The sequence below is a fragment of the Oryctolagus cuniculus genome, chromosome 11 (genome assembly GCF_051225735.1).
Source record: "Oryctolagus cuniculus isolate XC-2025 breed Fujian yellow rabbit chromosome 11, ASM5122573v1, whole genome shotgun sequence".
NCBI lineage: Eukaryota > Metazoa > Chordata > Mammalia > Lagomorpha > Leporidae > Oryctolagus > Oryctolagus cuniculus.
This window is the reverse complement of record NC_142877.1, coordinates 13,061,148-13,084,661: the sequence shown is the minus strand read 5'-3', so window position 1 is coordinate 13,084,661 and position 23,514 is coordinate 13,061,148. Positions and strand designations below refer to the sequence as shown.

At 52.1% G+C, this 23,514-nt stretch overlaps 1 long non-coding RNA gene and 1 other non-coding gene across 4 annotated transcripts; one reads left to right on the top strand and one right to left on the bottom strand.

The window, feature by feature from the left end:
• Positions 1-222: 222 nt before the first annotated feature.
• Positions 223-290, bottom strand: LOC127491244 (small nucleolar RNA SNORD77). Its single transcript, XR_007919830.1, has one exon. It is a non-coding gene; the product is annotated as a small nucleolar RNA SNORD77 (small nucleolar RNA).
• Positions 291-17,596: 17,306 nt separating this feature from the next.
• LOC149123338 (uncharacterized) lies at positions 17,597-23,462 on the top strand. 3 transcript variants are annotated; one of them, XR_016215801.1, is made up of 3 exons: positions 17,597-18,231; positions 19,011-19,172; positions 19,611-23,462. It is a non-coding gene; the product is annotated as an uncharacterized LOC149123338 (long non-coding RNA). The 3 variants fall into 3 exon arrangements; XR_016215799.1 differs by having other exon boundaries at positions 19,011-23,462; XR_016215800.1 differs by having other exon boundaries at positions 18,503-23,462.
• Positions 23,463-23,514: the final 52 nt, after the last annotated feature.

Genomic DNA, 23,514 nt, shown 5'->3' with positions numbered 1-23,514 from the left:
CCCCTCTGAGGGTACCCTTGCTGCCTCAGCCCATAGAACTTCAACCTTGATCATCCCCTTGGTCCACACCTCGCAGCACTGAGCAAGTGATACCAGTAATCAGGCTGTCCTGAGAGACAGGCCTAGTGACGTCAGCGACAGCCAGGCGGTGTGGCCCAGGACACGGAGCAGTGCTATCTGGTGTGTGTGTGTGCACAAAGGAGATTTTGAGTATTTTCCCCCAGATATATCAGACCAATGATATATCTCTTCAGAATTCAATCTGATGAGCTATGCAGCCATCATAGTATTATGAGTATTTTTTGTTTTCAGGACTCCTATAAAGGGAGATATTTCCCTCATAATTCTCCAACTCTTCCAGTGTCTGAGTTATAGATTCTGTTTCTTCAGTCCATTTTCCTCTAAGAAAGTTCTACAACCAGGTTTTCTGTGTCTCTGTTTTGTCTTTGACTGTATAATTTTGCTATAAATGTCAACTAGTAAATTTATTTGATCATGTCTTCAAAATAATGATTTGTACCTTGTTCTCTTTTTGTTACCACCTTGTTCTATCTCATGTTGCAATGTTATTTATATCTTTGAAGACACTACTCATGCATATTATAAACTATTCCATTGTATCCTTATGTTTTCTAATTATTTTGATACCATCTCAAGGACTAGAATGAACAAGAAAAATCCATGCTTGTTTTCTACCATAATAATGGTAGATTTTTTTAATTAACATATCTGTAATATTTTGTATGTAGAAGTGCTCAAAATTTTTCTAGCAATTAAAACCTATTAATATGTAGATTTATTACCAAAAATGAGTGTTAGAACTTATGACCTCATGGTTTGATAAAGACAAGCTTGAGAGAGACTAGGGCTACAAAAATGACCAAAACACTGGGAGCTAATGGTGTGCTTATGCCATATAAAAACTTTGTTGAGTGTGATGCAGGTATGTATCAAAGATGTAACTGGGACTCCCTTTTGTTTCCAAGAATCTATGACTCCAGAGTGTTTAAGCAAATTCACAAAGATGTGTATATAAGTATGAGACTATCTTTAATGTTCTTAGCAACAAAAAAATCAACTCAGATATCCAACCAGAGCACTGACCCCATCCATAATGGCCCAGTCATCCAGTAAGATATTAAGTATCAGTACCCAGCAAAAGAGATTTACATGGATTTATATAAATATCCCCGATTTTGTTTTTCAAAGAAAAATATTTATAGTGTGATCACTTTCACACATGGCTACACCTGTACAGAGAGATTTTTTAACAACTTCAGTGAAAAGGAAACTTCAATCCATGCTCAGGATTCATGTGATTCTTTCGGCTTTTCTGTTCTGGTGGTTCAGTTTTAATGAGTCACTTTTATAATCAGAACTTTAAATAAAGTTTTAACAGCCACTGTGACCTTCGGAATTACTGCTGTACTTGGAGGAGCACTTCTCTCTTACCCACTGCCCCGACAAACTCCTCCCCCCCGTCCTGTCCCTGTAAAGTCTCCAGTCACCGAGCCTTTCTCTCGCCCACCTTAGGTTACTTTGGTCCATGTCACAGAGCTCGGTTTTAATACTGCTTTTCCTCACTCTGTTTTCCCAGCAGCATGTCAACACGGAGACCTGCCATGCTCTCAGTGAGGCTGGGATGGCTTCAGGCCAAACTTTTGGCATGTTGGGTATGAAAACCTCTTTGTCTCTGCCCAGCATCATGAATGCGATGGCTGTGGCTTGGCTTTTAGCCATAGCTCACAATTTATTGGACATCAGAAAACCCACATGGTGGAGCAATTCCACAAATATGGTGAAAAAGCGAAGGCTGGTAGGCACTGCTCACCACACCACCACCTGCAGGGCCCCAGAGAACTGGCAGTCCAGATAAACACCGAATGTAGCCAATACGGCAAACCCTTTAACAGTTTCAAAGGCTGTTCAACACCACGGTATGCACGCTGGACTGAAACCATACAAATGTGACGCATGTCAAAAGGCCCTGAGGTCTCTCTCACCCTCTAACACACGTCAGAGGCTTCGTGTTGGCAGATGAGACCAGTCTTAGCATCAGAAACGTCGTACTCAAAAGAAGCCCTTTGCCTGTAAACTTTCCACTGTATCTCACAGGCTTCCCACCACTTCTCAGGAAGCAAGCCAACACCTAATAACTCACACCACAAATATTATACACGTAATTACTGCAAAAAGTAAACTCAGTCCACACTCGCAATTTATCCCACATCAAAGAATTCACACTAGAGAGAGACCCTTTAAGAGTGATGGTTGTGAAAAAATCCTTTAAATGTCAGTCAAACTTTAACAAACACCAGAAAATTCATTCTGGAGAGGGGCCTTTTCCATCCAATGAATATGAAAACACCTTTATCTCTAACTGAAGCCTTAGTCATCCTTAAAAAAAAGAAAAACCCATACAGGAGAGAAACCCCTCGTATTTAATCAATTTGGAAAAGCTTTTAGACTAACCGCAAAACTTTCTGAACACAGAAGATCTCATAGTGGAAGAAGCCTTATGAATGCAGCGCATGTGGAAAGTGTTTTAACAAGAAGCCAAATCTCAATAAACACAAGAAAATCCATACTTGAGAGAAATCCCGCGAGTGTAGCGACTGTGAGAAGAATTTTAATGATAGTTTGTATATTAATACATAAAAATCCATACTGGAGAGAAAGTGCATGAATGTAGTGACTGTGGAAAGTGTTCTAATAAGAAGCCAAATCTTAATGAACACAGGAAAATCCATACCGGAGAGAAACCCTTTGTATATAACCAATGTGGAGAAACTTCTTAGCCTAAAATGAAGACTTTCTCAACACTGGAGAATTAATGACTAAAAAGAAATCCTAAAAAAGAAAAACGGAAGATGCAGAGGGCATGGAGAATCACTTGAACTTTTTTAGAAACAGGAAATTTAAACCCAAGAGATTGATGTAGAGGGTTTTTAGACAAAGCCTAATTTTTCTGCGGGATTCATGCTTTATCTTGGAAATACATATACGGTACAAAGTTTTTTTTCTTTTTTTTTTTAAGATTTTTTTTTTTGACAGAGTGGACAGTGAGAGAGAGAGACAGAGAGAAAGGTCTTCCTTTGCCGTTGGTTCACCCTCCAATGGCCGCTGTGGCCAGCGTGCTGCGGCCGGCGCACCGCGCTGATCCGATGGCAGGAGCCAGGTGCTTCTCCTGGTCTCCCATGGGGTGCAGGGCCCAAGCACTTGGGCCATCCTCCACTGCACTCCCTGGCCACAGCAGAGAGCTGGCCTGGAAGAGGGGCAACCGGGACAGAATCCGGCACCCCAACCAGGACTAGAACCCGGTGTGCCAGCGCTGCAAGGCAGAGGATTAGCCTAGTGAGCAGCGGCGCCAGCACAAAGTTTTTAAAAAATATTTATTTATGTCAGAGCAACAGAGAGGGAAAAACGGGGCGGGGGGGTGTTTGAGGACGAGGGCAGGGGCAGGGGGAGGGGAGGGGACGGGTAGAGGGAGAGTGTGGTTCCAGCCACTGGTTCACTCCCCAGATGACTGAGGCTGGGTCAGGCTGAGGCTGGGAGGCAGAAAGTCCATTCTGGTCTCCCACATGGATGGCAGAGGCCCGAGGACCTGGGCCATCATCTGCTGCCTTCTCAGCACATTAGCCGAAGCTGGATTAGAAGTAAAGCAAACAGGATAGGCGCTCTGATATGGGATGCCAGCATTGAAAGTGGTGCCTTGGCCGGCGCCGTGGCTCAGTAGGCTAATCCTCTGCCTGTGGCGCTGGCACACCGGGTTCTAGTCCCGGTCCGGGTGCCGGATTCTGTCCCATTTGCCCCTCTTCCAGTCCAGCTCTCTGCTATGGCCCGGGAAGGCAGTGGAGGATGGCCCAAGTGCTTGGGCCCTGCACCCCATGGGAGACCAGGAGAAGCACCTGGCTCCTGGCTTCAGATCAGCGCGATGCGCTGGCTGCAGTGTGCTGGCAGCAGCAGCCATTGGAGGGTGAACCAACGGTAAAGGAAGACCTTTCTCTCTCTCACTGTCCACTCTGCCTGTCAAAAAAAAAAAAAAAAAAAAAAAAAAAAGAAAGAAAGAAAGTGGCGCCTTAACCCAGTATGCCACAACACTGGCCCTTAAACACATATATGTTGAAGAAAAAGGGACAGGTGACCAGAAATGTGCTTTCTATTTGCATTGACTTCTTTGTGCAAAAATGGCTAAATGTATTCAACAAACATTTGCATCTGGATAGGGCAGGGATTAGCTATAAGGCATCTGGGAGACTATGGTGAGAAGAACATGTTCATTTCTATGTTTGTTCACAGCTTATTTTCACTGGATAAATAATATTTGCAACATAGATGCAACCTTTGTAGGGTCGACGATGCAGCCCTAACCTAACCTAACCTAACCTAACCTCACCTCAACCTCGGTGAAGAAAACAAAAGCCGTGTCTTTAGTATGAGAACCAGCAGAGAAAAGGAAAGAGGTAATGCAAACCAAAGTACCTGCTGTGCCTAAGAAGGAGTCAACTTTGAGTCTTCGGGCAATTACAGGACAACTGACTCGCTGCCTGGGTAAGTCCAGCCCCAGTGTTTGCCTCTTCATGCACACAGATAACCCAGAGAGTGGGAATGCCATGGACCAGCTAATCAATAACCACAACTGTGACTCTTACCCTGTAGTCCTCTGATTTTTCAATGTGATTGACAACCACACAGAAAGCTGTCTTGCCCAAACCTGGTGCAATGCATGTACCCACCCTGTAAGAAAATATAAAACCTATAACCTAACCCCAGCAGCCAACGCTGACTGCTTCCAGGTTTAAACCCACAGAGAGATGAGCAGAATAAACTTCTGATTCTTCAACCAGGCTCTGATAACTTCAGTCAATAGTGCACAGCACAAGATCAGGCATACACAATGCCATATAAACATTGTTAGGTTCAAGGGTACTCACCACAAAGTTTATGGAGGGGCCGGCGCCATGGAGCACTAGGTTAATCCTCCACCTGCAGCGCTGGCATCCCATATGGGTGCCGGGTTCTAGTCCCGGCTGCTCCTCTTCCAGGCCAGCTCTCTGCTGTGGCCCAGGAGTGCAGTGGAGGATGGCCCAAGTGCTTGGGCCCTGCACCCCATGGGAGACCAGGATAAGTACCTGGCTCCTGGCTTTGGATCAGCACAGCTCCGGCCGTTCCGGCCATTTGGGGAGTGAACCAATGGGAAGAAGACCTTTCTCTCTGTCTCTCTCACTGTCTGTAACTCTACCTATCAAATAAATAAATAAGATCTTTTAAAAAAAGTTTATGGGAAAACATACTTAAAGGCTAAGTTTATTTGGGTGCAAAGAATCTTGAAATCCAGGGCATCTGCGTGAAACCTCTGGCTTTTCTCCCCCGCCCCCTTTTTTGGTCTAAATCATTAAAGAACCCATCCAGGCTAGATTATATCACCATGGCATGTGGGAGTACTGACAAACTCTCCCCTGGCCACAGAGCCAACACAGGAATCCTGCAGATTTCTAAACCGGTCTCTGCTGTTACTTTCTGGAACCAGGGAAGTGGCCACAGATTCAGGTCCCCTCTCTTAGCTCCTGAACGTCACGTCTCCACTCTGACTGGGGAGCACGCTGGCGTGTGAGACTGTGAGACCCAGCGTGACCTTGGATCCGACGTCTAACTGCCCGTGGGGGTCTACAGAGCACGGTCCTGCTGGCGAATGGCCACAGGGGTCCCGGGGAGGCCTGGAGGAGACTCACGCCAAGCTCCCCTGCTGACACCGCAGGGACCTTCGTCAGGGGTCCTTCCACAAAGCTACCGTGGGTCTAGGAGTTGACTCAAGTCTGGGCACGGAGGAGTGTGAACTCCCTGCCTGGCGAGTCCAGCTAGGTCGCTGTCCAGAAGACCAGTGCCCCTCCCCCACCCCAAATCTTCCTTTGTACATCACAGGCAGTGCCTCTCACTTCATTGTCGGGACTCCCTCATCAATTAGTGGTCATCAGATGCCAGAACCTGGTTAGCAGCCTGGCCTACAGCCTGCTATGGTACACAGAATTCATGGGAATGCGTAGTACGAAAAAACTAAGCATGATTTCAGAATTTTTTGCACCAAAATTAAACTTGTTTTAATTCCATTTTCCATCAACTTTTTGGAGTACCCGTACCCACTCTGTCTCCCAAGTTAGACGCTGATACCCAGACTCTAATCCCTCTATAATTTCCATTTTGAGCATCTGTGTCCTGGGCCCCTTCTGCTACCGATCATGGAACCACCACATTCACGAGGAATGAATGCAGAGACTCCAAACAGAAGTGTGGGCAGGGTCTTGGGAAACCAGCCAGGGACCTCCCACATCCACCCTGAAGGGAAAACAGGAGGATGGTGCCTCTGAAATGTGTTACCTTGGTCCAGCGGATGCTGGCCCCTCACAATCCCTCCTTGGCCAGGCGGCCCTGGCCACCATCTCAACTGCAGCACCACAAAGACCCTGAGCCAGAACGACCCAGTAAGCTCCTCCCAGATTTCTAAACCACACCCACCGTGTGACGACCAGACTTCTAAACCGTACCCACCGTGTGACGACCAGACTGCTAAACCGCACCCACCGTGTGATAACCAATGTCTAAGTGTCTAAGTTTGTGGTAATTGTCACTCAGCACTAGGAAATGCATTACCTTGTGTTAAGGGTTGACTTGTCTCCCCAAAACTTGTGTTAAAGCCCTACTAACCCAGTGCCTCAGAATGTGACCTTATTCGAGAAAGAGTTCTTATAGATGTAACTAGTTAAAATGAGGTCATACTTGAGTAGGGTAGACCCCTATTCCAGTATAACTTGTCCTTATAAAAAGATAGAATTCAGACTATCCACACACACAATGAGGTCGTCCCGTGAAGAATGGTACCATAGTCCCTGATCTACCGGAAGCCAGGAGAAAGGCCTGGAACATGGCCCTTCCAACACTCTGACTTCAGTCTTCCAGCTTCCGGAGCTGTGAGATGGTGGATTTCTGTTGTTCCAGGCCAGCAGGCTTGTGGCACTTTGTTACAGCAGCCCTGAGAAACCAATATACCCCCAATCTTCTTCCTTTGGTGACTTTTAAGATTTTCTATTACACTGGTTTTGAGTTTTATGTGTTATGAAATCTTATTTTGATGTATCTTGTTTTTTTTTTTACCCTGCTTAGAGTTTCTTGAACTTCTTAAATTTGTGGATTTACATTTTTCATTTGATTCGAAAAAATATCTACAAAGTACAAAGCACTCCACCAGTTTCACTTACACTAAATAAGGCACCTTATAAGATCAATCAAAAATACTAAACCTAACGCATAAATTTTGACAAATCTGGTATAAAAACTTGTTACACCTGCAATAACAAAAGATAATAAAACTTCTCTCCACTAGCAACCAAATCTTGAAGTGACTATGAATAAATTTCACAGGAAAACACCACGAATGGTATACACATATAAATATACAACACATGCATTACCATATCCACACGTACATTACCGTATCCGCACATACATGTATATCCTTCTACTGAAGGATATAAAACAAGAACTGACTAAACGCACAGAGGTCATGTCCACGTTGGCTCACACTGGGTTCCCAGATAAACAGCACCATTTTTTCTCTACCTGAACAATCAAAAATTAAAACAAGTAGCAGACAAGGGTCAGGATGAGCCTTTTATGACTGGTGAGGACTGAGAAGTTAGATGCAACTTGGTGTGGCCATCAAATGGGCCAACTGGCCGAGGGGGGGGGATTAGGCTGTCAGCTGCTCAGCCACAGGCCAAGCCTGTGACAAGAAATCACACTTGCAGGACAGCTCACAACCAAGAAAAAGGCTGCAGTTGAGTAAATTGTTATTCTTCCCTGCCTTACCAATTAGATGAACCCACTTCACCTTCCTGGGGCAGAATGCAGTGTGACAGAGAGGCCAGAAATGAGTTTAGGGAAAATTTACTCATGGACATGAAGACTTGGGGGGAAATATTCCCCATTAATATTAACCCCATAAAAACAGCATCCTGCCCAACTGCATATATCCATGTGATCTAACTCTGATCTTTGAGAGGCAGAGACATAGAGACAGAGTTCCTACCTACTGGCTCACTCCCCAAACACCTGCAATGGCCAGGACGGGCCAGGACCATGCCACGAGTTGGGAAACTCAATCCAGGTCTCTCAGATGGACGATATGGACCCAGCTACCTGAGCCACCACATGCTGCCTCCCCAGGGTAGGCACCAGCAGGAAGCTGGAATCAGGAGCGGAGGCAGGACTGGAACCCAGGCCCTCTGAGACAGGCGTCTCAGCCAGTGCCTCAAATTGCTGGCCAAATGTATTGTGCCAAGTGCCAGCCCTTTAACTAGCATGAGAGAGGTCCCTATTTCCCCTCAGAATTTGATAAGTGAATTCTGAAGAACACCTTTATAAACTGATCTTTAAAAACGTATTGACAAATCAGATCACTGCTAAAACGAGGTAGGTGGGGCCAGTGCCGCGGCTCACTTGGCTAATCCTCCGCACTGCAGTGCCGGCACGCTGCGTTCTAGTCCCGGTTGCTCCTCTTCCAGTCCAGCTCTCTGCTGTGGCCCAGGAAGGCAGTGGAGGATGGCCCAAGTGCTTGGGTCCCTGCACCTGCATGGGAGACCAGGAGGAAGCACCTGGCTCCTGGCTTCGGATTGGCGCAGCATGCCGGCTATGGCAGCCATTTGGGGGGTGAACGAGAGGAAAGTAAGACCTTTCTCTCCGTCGCTCTCTCTAACTCTGCCTGTCCAAAAAAAAAAAAAAAAAAAGAAAGAAAAAAAAAAAAGAAAAGAGGTAGGTGGATACTAAAATACTAAACCTAGAATACCTACACCAGAGAGACCAATACCTTTCCGAATCAAATGACGTAAGAATTCCCTCTGCTGTTCAGCTAGGTTTACTTTCTTCCTGCTGCAACTGCTGTTTTCTTGACTTGGCTAGAAGGCTCAGGATCACACCACCTGCCCTGTCTCTCTCTTATTACAAAGGTCTTACGAAGGGCTTTCCCAGACCCAGCTTTATCAACGCTCATGTGTGACATAATCACCGTGAGTAGACGGGGTCCCAGGGCTAATTCTCTTGTCCCTTCACAGATAAGGGAATGGAGTCTGTAACTAGGAGACCATGGTTATAGGGTTGGAAGACAACATCCAAGCAGTCTGAGAATTTAATATAACACAGATCAGGAAATGGTGATTTACTCACCTATCCTAAGGAGGACCGGTACTGATTTGGAATGAAGTAGTTAGAGCCTCACACCTCATACACTATCAACAGTGTGGATATATTAGACTGCCAGTTCAAGTCCCGGCTGCTCTGCTTCCAATCCAGCTCCCTGCTAATGTGCCTGGGAAAGCGATGGAAGATGGCTCAAGTACTGGGGCCCCTGCCATCCAAGTGTGAGACCTGGATGGAGTTCTGGGCTCCTGGATTGGCCTGAGCCAGCCCTGGCTGTTGAGGCCATTTGGGGAGGGAATCAGTGGATGGAGCTCGCTCTCCCTCTCTCTCTCTCTGTCAAATAATCTTTCTTGAAAAGTTAACACTTTGGAAAGGAATCAACTAAGAATTTAATTTAAAGGAATCAACTAAGAATCGAATTTAACATTAGATAATGTTTGCTTCATTATTTTAAAAGGTAGGCACACTTGGCATGCTTGAATTTTGAACATTTTCCTAGTTCACACTACATTTATTAAATGAACTATTTATCTCTCGTGTAAGTTCTGTTGCTACAGTGAGGGTTGACTTATGGCAGAAAGATTCCCCACATTGATTACATTGTTAAAAATTTCACTTTTCTGTGCATAAAGTTTTAGCATTGTGTAAACTATTTGCTGCTTTGTCAAGATTTGTGGCTTTGCTGGAACTTACTCTGGGAGTTTTCCGATGTAAAAGGAAGCTTGATGTGTGGCAAAATGTTTTCCCACACTCATCACATTCATATAGGTTCTTCCTGTGTGTATTTTCTGATGCTCAGTGAGACTCCACAGGCGATGGTGGGCCTTCCCACACTCATCACATTCATGTGGGTTCCTCCTGTGTGGATTCTCCGACGAACTCTGAAGGCTGACGTACGGCAGAAGGATTTCCCACATCCATCACATTCACGCGGTCTCTCCTGTATAATTCTCCTATGTACAATGAGGTGGGAGTTTTTCTCAATGATGCGCCATGTTTACTACACTCATACAGATTCTCATTCTGTTCATTCTCTTACGCACACTGAGATTGGACTTCACAATGGATGGTCTGCTACATTTACCAAACACACCATGTTTCTCTCCCGTGTGAGTTCTCTCACGTACACTGAGTGCTGACTTTCAGCAGGAAAATTTCCCACATTCGTTACACTCGTAACACGTCCTTCCTCTACGGGGTATCTGCTGTGCAATGACGGCTGATTTGGTACATAAAAATCTGCACACTGACTGCACTCAGGGGGCTCCTCTGCTGGCTGACCTCCGATGCACACTGATAGCTGACTGAGAGAAGGCTTCCTCACCTTCACTACCTTCACAGAGTTTCCCGTGAATCCTCTGATGGCACTGAGGGCCGAGGGCCACAGGTGTTCCTGCATTCCTTACGTTCATTCGCTTTCTCCGCTCTGTGGGTTCTTTGCTATCTATACAACAAAGTCCTTTCTTGCCAAAGGTACTCCCACGTTCCTTGCATCCACAGGGTTTCTCCCGTGTGTGTGACCTGAAATGTTCTGTGCGGGCCGACTTTGGGAAGAAGTTGTTTGCACATTCACCACGCTCGTAGGGTTTCTCCCTGCCACGAATCTTCAGGTTTGTCAATGAAGGTTTTCCCGGACGCATGGCGTTCACAGGGTCACAGGGGCCTTCTCCGGTACAGATCCCTTGGTGGCGGGTGAGGCCTGTCCTCATTACACACCTAACATTCCTCCCCTGATGGACAGCGAGGGTGGACTTCCAGAAAAGCCTTCTTCACGCTCACCGCATCGCCCTGCTTCCCCTCAGCCTGTGCTCTCGGCTGGGCAGTGAAGAGCGCCCCCTTGAGGAAGGCTCCCACGTTTATGACGCTGAGAAGGTTTCCAAGTCTGACCGCTCTGGGACGGAGGAAGGTCTTCAATCTGACTTCCGGCCGGATCACATTTGTATTTTTTCATTCCAGGAAGACTAGTCTCGGGCTTAGCACGGAGAGCGGCTGCCACACTCCCTGTATTCATCAAGGGCCTGTGCACGGTCTTTGCTTTTCTTTGCAACAATCGCTTCCGAATTAGTTTCCAAACTGCTTCTACCTGAGTCACATTTAGATGGTAATTTTCTTGGAACGATGTTCATCCCCAGATTAAATGTTTCTCCAAATACATTAGGTCTCCAGTGGGGAAGGATACAGCTGCCTCGGATGCTGGTCTTGGAGTCCCTCGTCCTTTACTAAGGCATCATCCACTGCTAACAAGGAGCACAAGTCACAGGAATCTGTGAGTCTTTATACATTAGCCATGAAAAGGGAATCCCTTAAACACTCTTTGTTGTGGGGGATTAGACTTCTGGCCCAGTCTCCCAGGATTAAAGAAATTTCAAGGACAAATATCTCCTATTTGGCTAATTTGGTGTAAGCAGAAACAAACAAACAAAATCGAGAAAGGCACATCCGTCCACATGTATCAGGGTGAAAGGAAGAGAAAACCAGCAAAGAACACAGTAACTTACAGAAATGCAAATATACTACACATTGGGTGGAAAAAGTAAAATAGCACAAGGACAGTACACAAAGTCTACTAGAAGTATGGCTGACAGAGCAGTGTACAAAACAGACGAGAGTCAAATAAGAACGTACAGAACAGGTCTGATGGACTTCAGAAAGATGGTCAGTGTCATCAGAATGCACAAGAGAAAAAAAAGGGACTCAGACTGTTGCGTTAACACGCGAATTCTGGAATCTGCAGAAATAAAAGGGGGACTGGAAAGTAAGACTGCGGCTGAGGGGCCGGCGCTGCGGCTTAGCAGGTAAAGCAGCCACTCGCAGTGCCGGCATCCCATGGGGGCACCAGTTAGAGTCCCGGCTGCTCCACTTCTGATCCAGCTCTCTGCTCTGGCCTGGGAAAGCAGTGGAGGATGGCCCAAGTGCTTGGGCCCCTGCACCCACATGGGAGACCCAGAAGAAGCTCCTGGCTCCTGGCTTCAGATCAGCGCAGCACCGGCTGTTGTGGCCAATTGGGGAGTGAACCAGTGGACGGAAGACCTCCCCCAGCCTCTCTGTAACTGCTTTCAAATAAATAAATAAAAATTAAGAAGCTGTGTGATGAAGATGCCCAGAACTAGTTCAGCAAAACTAGAACATTCTGGTGACGAGTGGGGGAAGGGCAGTGAGTATGGGTATGCACACACATGTACACACTCTCATACTCTTCTACTGCCTAAAATGGTCCAATTATCCTGATACCCAAGCTAAATAATGACGTTCTAGAAATTCACCCCGTTTGTGACACAGGACAGGCATGCCCCTGGGAACTACCCAGGGAAGCCACACACACACACACACACACACACACATCCCAGAGAGCGGGCTGCTGCAGCTCTCCCGTCGCTTCCCTGTACAGCAGCCTCTGGGTGGGCTCTAGCTGGTGCCACCCCTGGACTACGGCGAGGCCGCAGGGCCAAGGACATCAAGCAGAACATTCCACCTTCACAGGGCCCCGGAGAGGCCCTGCCCTAGGTGCTGCCCCTCCGCCAGTCTCTGGATACCCGAGGGCGGGCCTCCCTCGAGAGACGCCGGGAGAGCGCGGTCCACCCTCCGCGGCCCCGGGCTGGTTCCCCGGCCCCACGGCTCCCTCCGATCCCCTGTGCTTGGAGCTTGCCACCAACTCTTCCTTTAACTTGTGGGTGCACCTGCTGCGCTTCCAACTCGCATTTCATCCAGGGAACGCAGGGGAACGGGAATCCAGAGCCTGCATCACCCTGCCCCGAAAGCGCTGGGCGACCGGAAGAGCGACCTGGCAGAGAACCGGAAGCGGCGCATGTGCAGGAGAGCGCCCCGCCCCCGGCCCGCCTTCCCAGGGTTCCCCGGGATGGCCTTGTGACCTTGCCGGGCCACAGTTCCCAGAAGGCGCCGCGGCCGCTCCGTGAGCCATGGCCGCCTTGGAGGAGCCGGCGCTTTGGCTGCATGGCTCGGTTGACGGTTATGGGTCGCTACAACGAGGAGAAAGCTTTCCTGTCCATTTCAGGAAGAGTCCAGACCGTGAAATAAATGCCAGCAGTATTTTAAGGGAGCAATGCTAGCGACCTGGAGGACTTCGCCCCGTGTAGACATCAGCGCTGGGTTTCCAAGGTGACGAGGAATGCGCGCAGACTTGTAAAACCGTGAAGGAGTTAGCCCCAGAGACACCCGGGTGGGACATCAGGGCGTCCCCTTCGGGCATCTTCGCTGAGGGGAACTCACGGACACGGGAATGGGTGACTTACTTCAGCCGCCAGTATGAGGTTGGTGTAGTCTATCTGAGAAGGGAGAGGGAGGGGCCGTCCGCTGACTCCCCCCTCCCCCAGATGCCCATCAGGTGGGAGCTGGAAGCTCCCGTGTGGCCCCCACCGGGTGGCAGGGACTGCTTCCTGCGGGGCGCATTGGCCATCGTTGGGGGGAAGCTGCGACTTGGACCCGAGCACTCAAAGTGGGATGCAGGTGTGTCAGCTGGCCTCTTCACTGCCGTATCCAATACCCACCCCCGTCACTAGATATTAGTAAGACCAGTGACCTCATATGTGTGGGGAGCAACTGGGAGCAACTCGGACTAGACTAAGTTACTGGAATTAAGACTTATTCTATGCATCTGCTCTCCCACAATATGGCGCTGGGAGAGGAGAAAACAGCTTCTACGCAGCTGCCTCTCGCCAACTTGAGTGATGACCTCCAGGAGCTGATCCTGCTCCTGATTGGAGGAGAGCAGCGTACTCGGCGTGTGGGCAGCCGAGTTGGGATTGGCGGAAGAGGACTATAAAGGAGGAGAGAGACAACATGCGCCAGGAACATCTAAGGGGAACACCTGTACAGCCCCCGAGAGAGCCGGCCGGCGGTGTGCCGCTCCCCCGCGGAAGTGGGGAATGTGGCAGGGGGAACCGCCCTTCCACGGAGGTGGAAGGGACAGTAGCCAACCCGGGAAGAACCAGCAGCAAACCCGGGGAGGGCCGAGCAGACGAAAGAACAGCGCAGGGTCCTGTGTTGCTCCTCCGCGAAGAGGGGGAGCGACAATATGTGGTGTGAATAATAGAGAAGCAGCTTTGCATCCCAAGGACGAACACCAGTGCACATATGTATGGGTATTATGTATATATTGGGTCAACAGAGCCATCCTCCTGTGCTCTCCTCATTGGGAGGCCAGAGAGCTCCCAACAGAGCTGTGCTATGTTATCATCCGTCCAAAGTGGCCCCCAGGGAACCAAACTTCCCAGGGTGCAAAGCTTGTGTGGCTTCCTCCTCCCACGTTGGCTTTGACCGAGGTCCTGATTCTCCACCTAAGCAGGCGCTGGCACGTTAGGACTTGGCAGCCAAGGGCGGAGAGGAGCCCCCTGGGCAGGCGGAGCGGCAGTGGAGCGTCCAGAGCGTGGGGGACCTTGTCAGATGCGAGCCCGTGTTCCAGGCACAGCTGGGAAGGGCGTGGTGCCCGGGGCCGCGGTGGAGATAGGGGAGCAAGTCGTATTCTCCAAAGGAATCTTTACGACATCGCCCATCTCTCCTTCTCTTCTTTCCATACCACCGCCCTGTGCCAAGGGAGACCCTGTCTCCGCCCTCTGAAGCTGGGTGGACCTGAGGGGACACGCTGGGACTGAGACTGTGAGTCACCGGCGTGGGCAGAAAGGGCAGTGCGCCTCTCTGCTCTCTGTCTCGGGAGGCTCACGCCATGTTGTGAGGAAGCCCAGGCTACATGAAGAGTCCACGTGTCTGTGTTGTGGCTGAAACCTGCGGCCGTGAATCCAGCTAACAGCAGGTACAGGTCACCAGCCTTGTGAGAAAGAGCGCCTTCAAGGTGGCCCCAGTCTCAGCCGTCTGCCTTCAGCTGCAGGGAAGACCCCGAGGGTGACTCACTTGGCACTACACCTTTGGAGCCGGGAGGCAGCATTGGCGCTGTTTATGGCACTAGCGATACAGGTGACCAAAGAGTCACCACGAAGCGGACTTCCAGGTTGGGAGTCAACCAGGTACCAGGCAGAGTTCAGGAGGAGTCCAAACACTAGGCGGGCCTGGGGCCAAGGAGGCTGAGGAGGAGGAGGAGGAGGAAGGGCCAGAAAAGACGGAGCCACAGGCAGAGGCTGGATACTGCAGTTTCCAGAAGGCCACTAGGTGGCAGCATGGGCGCGGGCCAGCGCCGGCGGACTCCCGAGGGGAACTCGGGGACCTTGGCAGGCGACTTCCCTGTGCCCTAGGCAAGGTCCAGAAGGCCTGGGTGCTGCCGACTCCCCAAGTACTGTGAATTCTCCTGCTGCTGCTAACAGGGGTCCGTTCATGTGTGCTGGGTGTCTTTTTTTTTTTTTTCCTGGGCTTCTTGACACCCATACCTCCTTTTTCTGACAACAAACTCCTCACTTTTCCTTTGGGGAACTACCCCACCCTACTCAGGTCTGCCACAAACACCCTGGAAGGCTGAGCACTGCGCAACTCCAGGTGCTGAGCGGTGGCCACTGACACTGAGCAGTGCCCAACCTGTACAGCTGCCCAAGGCGACCCCTGAGTGCTGACGAGAGCTGCCCCTCCGTACTCCTGGCCTTGGTGTGGGCGTGTGGTGCAGAGGCCAGGAGTACGGAGGGGCAGCAGTCAAGATTACATCTTGACTCATTATCCAATCACTTATTCATCCAGCAAGTATGTTGGGGGCCCCGCTGTGTGCCACGGGCTGCCCTGGACTCTGGGACGCAGGTCCACGGAGGCAGCGTTAGTGTCCGATGGAGCGGCGTGGCCTTGGGAAAGTCACTCACCTCTGAGCCACAGCGCCCCCATCGGCTGAAGAAAGGATAACAGGTGGTGAGGCACGCTGGTACTTGTGGAAGCTCCGTCACAGCAAGCATCAGTTGTGGGAGTGGCTTGTGACCTGCAGTGGGCTAAGGTCTTTACAGGGTCACAACCCACTTCTCTGGACACTCCAACCCCAGAGGCACTGACCGCGTACAGCAGAAGAGGAAGCTGACCCTCCGAAAGGCAGAAGCAACGTCTCCAAAAAACACAACTCAAGGAAGTGGAACAACAGGGATTTGAACTTCCATCCACGGTTCTGCTGGCAGGATACAGGGGGCGAGGGCAGGGGGCTCTCAAGAGCTGAGGGCGCCTTTCCTGCCCCAGGAGGAGAGAAGCTCGCTCGGCCGTGCGGGCGGCCCTGGTGCGCAGAACCTGAGCCCCGGGGTAGCCCGGAGACATCTGTGGTCTGAAGAGGACTTGCGCTATGAGCCAGTACAACTCGGTGGCCAGGCCAGGTGCTCCAGAGCGGGGGTGGAGGGCATGAGGGGGTAGGGGTGGGCAGCGCTTGGAAGGGCACGAAGTCTAGAAAGTCTACAGGCAGGAGAGAGCGCGACACTCAGTAAGATGCACTGCACCTGCAGGCCGTTGGCGTGCACCACCTCTCGCCTGTCTACCAGGAAGAGCCAGAGCATGCAGTAGGCACCGGTGCATGGCCATAGCAACACTGCGATGTGCTTGGCTCGCGCCACCGTGCGCAGCGCCTGGGCACGGAGCCGGTGGCAGAGGGCCAGGTGGCACGGCACCGTGAAAGCTGTGATGGAGCCCGTGGAGGCGTTGATGCCCGCGTCCTGCAGGTGGGTGATGCCTGGGCAGCCTGTGTGGCCAAAGACGCAAACTCTGGCCAACGGCACTTCCACCCCAGCGGGCACTCGGCCGCCAAGAGCACCAGCAGTTCCGTGGCGGCCAGGCTCTCCAGGTGGCCGTGTGGCGGCTCCGGACCACCATGGGGTTGCCCGCCACACTCACGGCGCACATGAGGGCACCAGGGTCAGAGTCGCCTCCTGCACAGTCAGCCGAGGCCGGGGCATGGTGCCCAGCGCGGATGCATTTGCGTGCTCAGAGGACCTGGTGGGGGGTCCCATGGACCCCCAGCTGCACTGCATCTTAAAGCAGCGGCCAGTGGGAACGCTCAGGACTGCAGAGGTATGCTGGGGGCTGTCTTGGGCTGAACCGGTTTCTCGGGACGCTGGGCTTCTGAAGACCCAGGAACTGGAGGCAACAGGCGTGCTGTCTCCCGGGTTGGAGTTCACTTCAGCGGTGCCCCCTGCATTGCTGGGTGGCCTCCAGCAGTCACGGGGCACCCGAATCCCACCTCCTGTGGGATCGAGTGCTCGAGCCCTCTCTGTCCTGTGCAGGCTCCCATGCTCCGCAGGGCTCTGGAGCCACCAGGTTGGGTCCAAGGAGCGCGAGGCATGGCCTCAGGCCTCCGCCTCCCGCAGGCAGCCCCCCACCCCCTCTTCGCTGCTCCTCCACCCGACTTGGCTCGTTCTCCCCGCCAACGTGGCTCAGCTGGCTCTGCTGGGCCCAGTCCAGCACCAGTTCTGCCCACCAGCTCTGGGCACCACACCCTTCACCCCGGGGGCCAGGGTCCCTGGAGCCCGCGCGCGTGCCTCGGCCTGGGGCTTTCGCTCCCTGCCATCTTCCTCTTTTCTACGGGGCGGCTCCGACGCGCGAGGAGTCGGTGACCCCCAGTCTTCCCGACTCGAGCCTGGGATCCTGGCCTGTTCTCCCCCGCGGAGACCTCCGCAGGTCCAGGTGTGCAGGAAAGGGATGAGCCCAGCTGAACTTGAGTGGGTCCTGGCTCCTGCGTTTCCCATCGCCGTGTCACCCTCCACAGTCCCCACCCGTTTCCCCCGTTTCTCTTCCTCCCGATAACGAAGAGCAGTTCCTTGTTGAGGCAGGAGCCCCGGTTCCCACGGGAACGTCTCCGTCTCTGAGAGCCGCGCCTACAGCGGCAAAGGGCGAGGAACCTTCAGTCAAGTTCCTGGCGCAGAAAAGGCGCTTCCTGGTAGTCTCTGAGAGCATACAGGCCTGTGCACCCGACTCCCTGCCTGCACACAGCAGGGGCCAGAGCTGATTCCGTCTGTCATCTCTGCCCAGCTCTCCTGTCCTAGTTGCCAGCTGCCTGCCGGTGAAGGACACAGCCGCCAGCAGTTCTGGGTTAACCTTGTCAGCCTGCACTCAGGAGGAAGAGGCAAGTTCTCCGTCCCGGAATCTCGGCATTGTTCCAGGAAAGTGCTGGCAGGTGGACAGGTCAGAACCATCATTCTCTCCCTCGGGGTGGGAAACCAGGGCTAGGGTTTGGGCAGGGGAGAGCAGCGCCCTGGTGCACAGCCCTAGTGAGTCCCTCCGGCTGGGTTGCTCTTCATGGCCTGGACAGCAGGTGGCGCTGGATGAGTGAGCTACCCAGGGCCTTAGGTTTGTGCAAGAGTGAGTGCCCCCTTAAAGTGGGGAGAGCGGTCCAGGGCGGTAAGGATAACAGGTGTCCCCTAGAAAGACTCCCTTTCTGATCCCCATTTTACAGAGCGACAGAACTGGGACCCAGACAGTGACATGAGTTGGCCAGTGTGACACCTGGAAAGGGAACTGGGGATTTCTCATTCGCGTGTCGACACAAATGATTCCAAATCTTCTTTTCGTTGCTCTGCTTGTGGTCTGGGAAAGCTTCCTGGAGGAGAATCATGGGTTAGAATTACAGGTTGTATGGTTGAAAAACCAGCTGGGAGGCAGACACGGGGGCAGGCTCAGACGAGAGGGAGGAGCGGGAGAGAGAGGGCAAGTCCACGACCCGACGGCGAGGGCCGCCGTCGGCTCCGTCCTGCAGGTGCCTTCCTCGTCTCATTTGACTCTGATCCTGGCTAGAGGAGATCTGGAGACCCCTCCACACCTCCAAGAGGGGCTCCGTGCTTCCCAACACTCGAGGTGAAGCTGTATTTGGCTTTGGGTGCCTGGGTACCAGTGCTGGGTGCCTACCCCTGTGGCCACTGCCGCTCTGGTTCATCTACAAGGGGGGCCATTGGTGCTGTCCACAGGAACTCACTGCAGCCAGGGGGAGGTGCTGGCGTCGCAAGAAGGGAAACCCCTCCCCGGGCTCCGGCTGTTACTGCACGAGGTGGCTCATGGAGAACTGAGTATGGATGGGCTGGTTGGCAATCGAGCTGCAGAGAGAGCCTTGTGCCCTTGGCTTCCATCAGGTGAGCAGTGACGAGACGGAGGCCCTGGGACGGGAGCGATGCCTTAAAGGCACCCGGGTCTCATGAGAGAGCTGAGATTTGAATCCAGCTCAGGCTGACTCAAAATAGCATTGCCCCGATATCTAGCAGGATGTCCGTTCCCTGGGGACTGCAAACGGGCAGGTGGCCTCCTCCACCCGGGCCTTCCCAGCTCGGGGCAGAACGGCTCCTGGCCTCTGCAAGCCGGAGTCTGCGTTTGGCTCCGCCCACTCTGCTAGAGCAGGTGGTGTTTCCCAAGGATGCATGTGACTGCCCATCAAGAGGTGGGCGGGGCTTTTTCTCCGCTCCCCTGAGAGGCGGGGTGGGGGAGGGGCGCTGGGACCCCTTGGGTGGAAGCCGAGTCCAGATGTGGAGGCGGTGCCGGTTCCAGGCCCTGCAGTTCCTGCTGCCCGCCCTCAGGACCCCCAGGTCGCCATGAGAGAGGTTCAGGCTGCTCTGAGGACGTAGACGCCGTCACGGATGTCCTGTCCCGTCAGCACTTGGAACAGTTCCAGCCCCTGCCACTCTCTGCCTGTATCCACATGAGAAACCCCAAGTGAGAGCTTCCCAGCCAGGCCCAGCCAACAGAGCTGACAGCCGCTGTCAGTGCCCAGCCGGCAGTGCTCCATGCCGGCAGTGCCCAGCCGGCAGAGCGGGGCGTGGAGGCCAGCACTGGCGCTTTTTTCCAGGTGGGTCACGAGGCGCCCGCAGGGCACTTGGCCTTCTCGCTTGGTCCCTTTCCTTCCTGACTCCCCTTCCAGGAAGCCGTGGGAGCCCTGCTCACACCCACTGTGCCCTGTCAGTTCCCACAGGGCCACGGCCCCCTGCTGCCAGCACTCGCAGGTGACCTGGCACCAACTCCAGCGAAGGGCAGACTGGAGAGGCCGAGGGAGGGCAGCCCTCAGCCAGTGTCCTGCTGCCGTGCTGTGGCTGTGGTGTGAGCGTCCCCAGGCTTCGTGGGCTGAACACTGATCCTCCCTGTGAGGTGCTAAGAGGATGGAAAATCAGCCCAACTGAGGCGTGTAAGGGTGGGGCCTTGGGGAGTGCTAGGGATCTGGTAAGGTAGTTAGAGAGGGGCCCCGAGATTGGATCCTGGTAGCTTTACAAACAGAGGGAGACCAGACACACACTCACACTTACATACACTCATACTCATACATACACACTCATACGATCACACACACACGCTCACATGATCACACACATATATGCACTCACACACTCATACAATCACACACTCTCACATTCAATCACACACGTATATACACTCATACACCCACACACTCATACAGTCACACATATATACACACTCATAAAATCACACACACATACATGCACTCATACACACACTCATACAATCACACATACAATCACATACATACACACACCACACACTCATACAATCACACACACTCACATTCAATCACACATGTATATACACTCATACACCCAAACACACACTCATACAATCACACATATATACACACTCATAAAATCACACACACATACATGCACTCATACACACACTCATACAATCACACATACAATCACACACACATGCACACACTCATACAGTCACACACACACTCACACAGACTCATATACTCACACACACTCATACAATCACACACTCTCACATTCAATCACACACGTATATACACTCATACACCCAAACACACTCATACAGTCACACACATACTCACACACAGACTCATACTCACACACAATCACACACACTCATACAATCACACAGTCTCACACCCACTCTCACAATCACACACACACACAGGCTCCCAGCCTCTTGCCATGTGATGCCCTGGGCTGCCCTGGGACTCTGCCAGCAAGAAGACCACCAGCAGACACAGCCCTCGACCCTGGCCCTGCAGCACCCCACGCCGAGGTAGGCCTCTGCTTTATGGAGTAGCCTGCCCCGGGCATTTTGCTAGAGTAGCAAACACAGGCTATTAGACCACCTGTCTACCATGAGTCTGTGAGGCTCGGATCAGACGGCTCTCACAGAGCTTCATGCTGAGTTCTGGTTCAGCCCGGCTGCTGAAAGTCGGCCGTGAGCCTGTCTTCCCTACCCCGCCTCCCGGGACGTCCCGTGGACAGCCTGATGTCCCGCATTGGGAGTACTTATTTATACCACGGAAATCGGAAAACTCTACAAACGAGGATTTTTTTTTTAAAGAAGCGGTTATTCACTTCTGAGCACACTCCCAGCATATCAGAAACACCCAACAAGCACTGGCCTTTATTATCTGCAATGCTCCAATTTTTAAAAATGATTTATTTATTTATTTGAAAGTCAGAGTTACACACAGGGAGAAGGAGAGACAGAGAGAAAGAGAGAGAGAGAGAGGGAGGTCTTTCATCTGCTGGGTCACTCCCCAATTGGCTGCAATGGCTGGAGCTGTACTGATCCGAAGCCAGGAGACAGGAGCTTCTTCCGGGTCTCCCACGTGGGTGCAGGGGCCCAAGGACTTGGGTCATCTTCCACTGCTTTCCCAGGCCATAGCAGAGAGCCGGACAGGAAGTAGAGCAGTCAGGACTCCAACCAGCGTCCATATGGAATGCCGGCACTGCAGGTGGTGGCTTTACTGGCTACGCCACAGCACCGGCCCCAATGCTCCAATTTGTATAAGGGAGGATTCATGTATTCCTCGTATCATTTAAAAATGTGTGGATGAATCTCTGCCTCAACAACCATGAGGGCAGCCTGAGGGAGAGGGAGCAGCACTGGGGGCACGAGTGTCGGGGAGGCTGGGGTCACCCTCAGAGACACAGGGTGGGGAGAACAGGGGCGCCCATGGCTGCTGACTCAGCCTGAAAATACCTGGGAGGTGGGGAGGCAGAGAGCAAGGGGCGCCACACCTGCCTCTCCCCATCTCCATGAACGCCCTAGCCCCTCTGGACATGGGTGCCAGTAAAGAGGTTGCGTCCAAGCGCATCAGCGCGTCCCTCCCTGCAGTCAGAGGGCTACCAGCGCACTCTGTCCTTGCAGAGGGATCCACCCCGCGGGCGTGTGGGATCCACATTCCACCCTCCTGCTCCCCGGGGCTTTCAAGGGAGTGAGGCCCTGCCAGTAGCTTCTTCAAGGAAACCGGAGAGAATACGATCCTGCATAGGTGCTTAAAGGGGAAACGGTAGAATAGGGCAGGACTGGATCGGATAGAAAACGTCACGGTGTCAGGCCGGTGCTGTGGCGTAGCAGGTAAAGCCTCCGCCTGCAGTGCCGGCATCCCATATGGACGCCGGTTCGAGTCCCGGCTGCTCCACTTCCAATCAGCTCTCCCGCATGGGAGACCCGGAAGAAGCTCCAGGCTCTTGGCTTTGGGTAGGCCCAGCTCTGGCCATTGTGGCCAGTTGGGGAGTGAGCCAACTGGAGGACCTCTCTCTTTCTCTCTCTGCCTCTCCTCTCTCTGTGTAGCTCTGATTTACAAATAAATAAATAAATCTTTAAAAAAAAATCACATGCATCACACATATTAAGACCAAGGGAGGTCAATGAAATCCTTCTTTCAGGTGTGTGCACTTGCCCTGGGTTGCAAAGCGCACCCTGTGCGTGATGGCTGAAAAGGGTCGCAGTCTGTTTGGATGCAGACTCCAGCGGCAGCGGGAGAGTTGAGTGCGACTCATTCCCGCCAGTCCGCTGTCCCTGTGTGTGCGAGATCTGGAAGGAAGCAGAGGCTTGGTGTCCCCTGCTGCTCTTTCTGTTGGCAAGCCTGACAGGAGCCTCATTTCCAAGATGTCGACACCGCTCAGGATGCCCACGTCCCAGATCTGAGGGCCTGGCTGGAGTCCTGGTTCCTCCACTTCCAATCCAGCTTCCTGCTACTGTGCGCCCTGGGAGGCAGCAGTGACGGCTCAAGGACTCGGGTCCCAGCCACCCACGAGGGACCAGGATGGAGTTCTGGGCTCCTAGATCTAACCTGGCTCAGCCCTGGCTGCTGTGGGAATTTGGGAGAGTGAACCAGTGGATGAAAGATCTCTCTCGCGCTCTCAAATAAAATGAAAACTGACAATGGATAAATAAGTAAAAGATGCGGAGCCCCAGGTACACAGTGGGTTACACGTGGCTACCCCGGGTCAGGTCACAGCTACGCTAAGCCAGTGCCCATCGCTGATCGGAAATCCGAATGGAACTGGGCGTCTTGGCTTTTCATCTGCCAACTCTGGCTGTCCCAGATGGGAAACCCTGAAGAGCCTGAAGTTGAGGAGCAATATAATCCAGTTTCAGATTTAATAAATACGTGTGTTGATAAAATCAAACTTTTAGATGACTACAAGCAAGTCCGGCGGATTCAAGGGCATATAAATAAAT